This window comes from Stegostoma tigrinum, chromosome 26 (genome assembly GCF_030684315.1).
Source record: "Stegostoma tigrinum isolate sSteTig4 chromosome 26, sSteTig4.hap1, whole genome shotgun sequence".
Classification (NCBI taxonomy): domain Eukaryota; kingdom Metazoa; phylum Chordata; class Chondrichthyes; order Orectolobiformes; family Stegostomatidae; genus Stegostoma; species Stegostoma tigrinum.
Window position 1 is genome coordinate 22,847,741 of NC_081379.1, and position 6,905 is coordinate 22,854,645.

The following is a 6,905-nucleotide window of genomic DNA, read 5'->3' on the forward strand; positions in this document are numbered from 1 at the left end:
GAGGATGGCAAGAGAACAGAACATACTCTGGGTGGCGGATTTCAATGTCCACCACCAATGGTGGCTCAGTAGCAGTACTACTGATTGAGCTGGTTGGATCCTTAGGACATAACTGCTAGACTGGGTCTGCAGCAGGTGGTGAGGGGAAACAACAAAAGGAAAAAACATACTTAACCTCATCCTTACCAATCGGCCAGCAATGGCCCGGCAAATCTCCCACTCAACCATTGCCATCAAACCAGGGGGTCAACATTGGTTCAATGGAGAGCATGCCAGGAGCAGCACCATGCATACTTGAAAATGAGATGTCAACCCGATGAAGCCACCAAACAGGACTATTTGCATCTGAAACAGCATAAGCAGCAAATGATAGACAGAGCTAAGCAATCCCACAGTCAAAGGATCAGATCTAAGCTCTGCAGTCCTGCAACACCCAGTCATGAATGGTGGTGATTGATTAATCAACTCACTGGAGAAGGAGGCTCCACAAATATCACCATCCTCAATGATGGAAGAGCCCAGTACATCAGTGCAAAAAATAAGGCTGAAGCGTCTGCAGCAATCTTTGGCCAGGAAGTACCAAGCGGATGATCCATCTCAGCCTCCTCCAATGGCTCCCAGCATTACAGATACCAGTTTTCAGTCAATTCAATTCACTCCACGTGAGATGACGAAATGGTTGGAGACACAGGATACTGCAAAGGCTACAGGCCCTGATAATATTCGGCAATAGTACTGAAGACTTGTGCTCCAGAACTTGCTGGTCCCCTAACCGAGCTGTTCCAGTACAGTTGCAATGTTGGCATCTACCTGGTACTGTGGAAAATTGCTCAGTTATGTCCTGTACGTAAAAAGCAGGACAAATCCAATCCGGCCAATTACTGCCCCATCAATCTATTCCCAATCATCAGTAAAGTGATGGAAAATACTATCACAGTGCTATCAAGCAGCACCTGCTCAGCAATAACCTGCTCAGTGATATCCATGGTTCCACCAGGGCCTCTCAGTACCTGACCTTAATCCAGCCTTAGTTCCAAATTGGACAAAAGAGCTGAATTTCAGAGGTGAGGTGAGAAATACAGCCCTTGACATCAAGGCTGCATTCAATCAAAATGCAGCATCAAGGAGCCCCCTCAAAACTGGAGTACCCTCAATGGGTATCAGGGGGCAAACTCTGCAGTGGTTGGAGTCATACTTGGTGGTCATAGATGTTGGAGGTCAGTCATCTCAGCTCCAGGAAATCTCCACAGGACTTCCTCAGGGTGGTGTTCTAGGCCCCCCAATCATCTTCAGCTGCTTCATCAATGAATGACCTTCCTTCCATCAAAAGGTCAGAAGTGGGGATGTTCGCCGATGATTGCACAATGTTTAGCACCATTTGTGACTCCTCAGATACTGGCACAGCCCACGTTCAAATACAACAAGATCTGGACAATATCCAGGCTTGGGCTGACAAGTGACAAGTAACATTCATACCACACAAATACCAAGCAATGATCATCACCAATAAGAGACAATCTAACCACCACCCCTTGACATTGAATGGTGTTACCATCAATGAATACCCACCTATCAACATTGGTTATCATTGACCAGAAACTTAACTGGACTCACCACATAAACACAGTGGCTCCAAGAGCAGGTCAGAGGCTATGAATACTGCAGTGAGTAACTCACCTCCTGACTCCCCAAGGCATAAGTCAGCAGTGTGATGGAATACTCCTCACTTGCCCAGTTAAGTGCAGCCCCAACAACACTCAAGAAGCTTGACACCATCCAGGGCAAAGCAGCCTGCTTGATTGGCACTACATCCACAAGCATTCACTCCCTCCACCATCGACAATCAGTGGCAGCAGTGTTTACTATCTACAAGATGCATCACAGAAATTCACAAGAGGTCCTCAGACACCACTTTCCAAACTCACGATCACTTCTATCTAGAAAGGCAAGGGCAGCAAGTCATGGGAACACCATCCCCTTCAAGTTCCCCTCCAAGGCGCTCACCATCCTGACTTGGAAATATATTGCCCTACCTTCATAGTCACTGGATCAAAATCCTGGAATTCTCTCCCTAATGGCATTGTGGGTCAACCCACAGCAGGTGGACTGCATTGGTTGAAGAAAGCAGCTCAAGCCTCTTGGATGTTATTGGGGTGCACTCATCCACCTTTTCAAGGGAAACTATGGACAGGCAATAAAAGTACTGGCCAGCCAGCAACGTCCACATCCCGCAAAATTGTTAAATAAAAACAAAAGCTGTGGCTGCACTAGCACAGCTACAGCAAGATTTTCTGACTCTTATATACTCCAACCCCCTTGAAATAAGGACTAACATTCCCCATTGGCTTTTCTGATTACCTGCTGCACCCATGTGCTAGCTTTCTCTGTTTCATGCGCAAGTCTCTTTGCGCTGCAGCCTTCTGCAATTTTCCTCCATTTAAATAATATTCTGTTCCTTTGTTCTCTCTTCTTAAATGAACTTCACACATTTTCCTATGTTATAGTCCGTGGGCCAACTTTTTGCCGACTTAGTTAACCAATCAATGTCTCTCACAACTTGCCCATCCACCTATTTTGTGTCATTCACATATCTCTACTCTCTTTCTCGGTCTTACTAGTTAACTGCTAAAGACTATTTGTTTAAAGGTTACAGTTTATGGAGGGTAAGATAAAATAAGATTTGCATTAAATTTGCCTGATAAGTATTAGCCAGCTTAGATCATTATTATTGCTGCCTGATGGCATTTTAAAGATGTGTGATTTTGTCCAGATGACATTTGTGCAGTAGGATGACTAGTCCATTGGTACACCTGAAGGCTTCCTTCTGCAAACAACACTGTTTTGGGGCATTCTATTAGATATATACAATATACAGTCATATAATAAATTTTAATTTCTCTTAGGGCATTTTATAAGCAGAGCCTATTTTGAGGGAGGGCATCAGTTTAAGTGCATTTTATATTCAGATCACTGGGACACTGCTTACATTCACAACACACGTGTGTGCACACACATGTACACACACACAGGCATACATTAATGTCATTTTAATAAACAGAAATTTAAAACATTTCAGTAACTCATTATCAAAAAATAAATAAAACTGTGTTATTTTATAATAGCTTTTTCTGCAACAATTAAAATGTATTTATTTCAGTGTGTATCTCATCAACATATTCTAATGATGTAAATGCTGAAATAATGATGTTTAATTTTCTTTATCACCTTCCCAATTAAGCAGTTACTTAGTGAACACAAGTTGTCATAGAGTCAGAGAGGTTTACATCATGGAAACAGGCCCTTCGGCCCAACTTGTGCATGTTGCCCAGTTTTCACAATTAAATTAATCCCATTTGCCTGCTTTTGGTCCATATGCTTTCATACAAATCCCATCCATGCACCTGTCCAAATGTTTCTTAAACAACAAAATTGTGCTAGTCTCCAACACTACCACTGACAGCTCATTCCAGACACTTACCGCTCTCTGTTTGAAAACATTGGCCCTCTGAACCCTTTCGTATCTCTCCCCACTCATCTTAAACCTATGCCTTCCACTTTTAGACTCCCCTACCATGGGGAAAAGCTGTTGGCTGTCTGCCTTATCTACGCCTCTCATGATTTTATAAACCTCTACAAGATCGCCTCTCCGTCTCCTATGCTCCAGGGAAGAAAGTCTCAGCCAATCCAGCCGCTCCTTACAACTCAAACCTTTCAGTGCAGGCAGCATCCTACTAATTCTTTTCTGCACTCTTTCTAGTACAATAATATCCTTTCTGTAGTAGATCTGCAAGTAAAGCTTTTCCTAAACCCACAATGATTAAAGCTAAAGTATTCAGTAGTTACTGTGGGACACAATAAAAGCCTTTCCAGTGCTACCACTTTGAATTTGGAGTAATGGCACAGTATTGGAACTCTCTTCTTGATGGAAGAACTTTGAAAATACTGACAAAATATTCCATCTCCCAACACAGCAACTTCTCAACCTGGGGACTTCAATAATTCAAAAAAAGATAAAGTAAACTTACAGGTTGCTAGATGTTTAGAGTTTCCTTTGGGAACATTCATGCCCCCAGCTCTGCCACCTGTGTCACTTGAGGCTGCTTATATTCTAAATTCAGACTGCTTGTGCTGAAGCATATGTGTCTGGTAAAGACACAAGAGTTCACTTCTGTTTTCATCAGCTCATGTCTATTAAGTCCTAATAGCCAAAGGAGAGGAAAAATGAACAGAATTGGTCTCATGTGGCTGATCACAGGTTCCGGAACAACAATTGACAGTCCCCGAAACAGAATCAGATAGCCATGTTTGAACAGCAAATTGTAAACAATCCTAAAGGTGCAGTCAAATGCAAATGCAGTAAAGGTTGAAAATGGAAATATAACCCCATGTGTTTGCACTGGCTATTTGTACATACTAGTCAATTCATCCCACTCCACTCCAAAATCACATTGTACCAATGTCAATCTGTTGATATCCTATTAATTTGATGACCATTATCTTTTTCTGTAGCCCTGCCTGTTTCTTCTCTTTTCAAATGTATATCCAATTCCCTTTTGGAAGTTACTACGGAATTTGTTTGTACCATCCTTTCTGGAGTTTAAAGAATGAGAGGAGATCTAATTGAGGCAGCATAAGATGCTAAAGGGGATTGACAAGGTAGATATAGAAAGAAAAACAGAAGTTGCTGGAAAAGCTCAGCAGGTCTGGCAGCACATCTATGAAGAGAAATCAGAGTTAATGTTTCAGTTCTGAGGAAGGGTAACCAGACCTGAAAAGTTAACTCTGATTTCTCTTCACAGATGCTGTGGGACTTGCTAAGCTTTTCCAGCAACTTCTGTTTTCGTTTCTGATTTACGGCATCCGCATGTTCTTTCAGTTTTTATTTTGATGCAGAAACGATGTTTCCTCGTGTGGGGCAATCTAGAATGAGAGGTCATAGTTAGAGGGTAAGAGGTAGCAGATTTAATACAGACATGATGAGGAATTACTTCTCTCAAGGAATCGTGAATCTGTCAAATTCACTACCCTAAAATGCAGTAGATGCTGGGATATTGAGTAAATTTGAGGAGGAGATAGATTTTTAATTAGTCATATGTTGTAGGGTAATGGGGAGTGGGCAGGAAAGCAGAGTTGAAGCCAAGATGAGATCAGCCATGATCATTTAAAATGTTTGAGCAGGCCTGAGAAGCTGAATTGCCTGCTCCTACTCTTAGTTCTTACATCCTTTCAGACAGTGCATAATAACATCAAATGAGAAACAAAATATGATGTATTGAAGGAATAATAAAGATCTGAAAATATGCACACAACACAACTGGAATAGCAAGGAAAACTCGTAATTACAAGAAGTGAATGATAATTAGTCACAATCAGGTGATGCTGAAATTATGATTTGATTCTAAAATTTTCAAACGAGTCTTTCACCACATAGCTTCATCAATAATTTCTTCATAAGCAGTAGAATGTCAATTGCTCTGGATTTACAGATATTCGTTTCCAGACCCAGGTTCCATTAGTCGTTGTATGATAAATCACACGTTGTATAATGTAAAAATCTATATCATGAGGCAAAAAGTTGCCTTTTTAATTGCATGCTATAAACAAAGTTTCCATTCAGCCATAAGCTCTGATAACTGGAGGCTGAACCTACATTTATATTGATTTGTTATTTGCCTTGTCATCCCAATCTCTGATCATGGCAAGCTTAGCAAGTTTATTTTGGGGTTACGACAGAGGTGCTCTCTGTGTGATCCTGCAGCTGGAACCACTTGGCCCAGGATCTGAGTAAGTGTAATATAAAAGAGTTTGGGGCTGCCATTATACCTTTCTGTCTCATGAAACCATAGTCTGAAAGAACAATGGCAAGCACGGATTTCTGTGCTAGTTCTGTGATTATGTTTAGCGAGCTACTGCAGTGGGGTTTATCATTGCCTATTGCAGATGGCTGAACTGTGAGTCTCTCATTTTCTGACATTGTCTACTACTGGAGTGGGTCGGAAAGATTTACAAGTTGATACTCAACCTGTTTGGCCATGTCATGAATCTATCAAGTCCCATGGAGGGATTTGAAGGCACCGCCTCTGCCTTGGAGGCTGAGATGTTACTCAGCATGCCACATAACTTCCTGGGGTACTGTAACACACAGGATGAAAACAATCCGCGAACTTTCTGCAAAGAACCTCACACCACAGGATTTTAATTCTCTTGATGATCTCCTGCCCTGCCTTAAGTGATTCTATTCAGATATATGAGTCATGGAAATCTCCAGCACAGAAATAGGCCCTTCAGGCCAATGAATGGTGCTAATGAAACAAGCAACATTCAATTAGATATTTTCTGAACAACCAGGTCAGAAACGTTATTAAAGACCTCTGCAGTAGTTGGAACTGGAACCTAGAATTTCTGGTCTGGAGGGAAGGACACCATCGCTACACTGCAAGAGCTCTCTGTATATTAGGGTATTCAATATCATCAAAGCTCATAAGACAGATGTCCATCTGGGGCCAATAATGCAAAACCAAGTGACTCAGTTAAACCAAATTGCTTGCATAAGCTAAATAAGCTTTTTTTCTCTCTATCTGGTGCCCAGCAGTGACTGCCCTTTTATCAAACCAGTGGGCGCTGAATGCTGTCTTTACCAGGTTACCCAGGCATACAGGGCTCTAGTTATTATGACTGGGCACTTTGCTGTAAATCTCAGGTTGAATGGTCAGGTGTTAATTTTCTATAAACACAGAGAATGCCGGAGAAACGCCATATTTGCGGAGAGAGAAGCAGAGATAAAAGTTTCAAGCCCAGTATGACTCTTCTTCAGAACACTGCTTTCTAGAGCCAGTTTTACATTTTCCCTCTCAGGGCGTCATTGAAAAAAAGTGCAGGGAGATCAGCCCGTGTTTCTGTTTCCG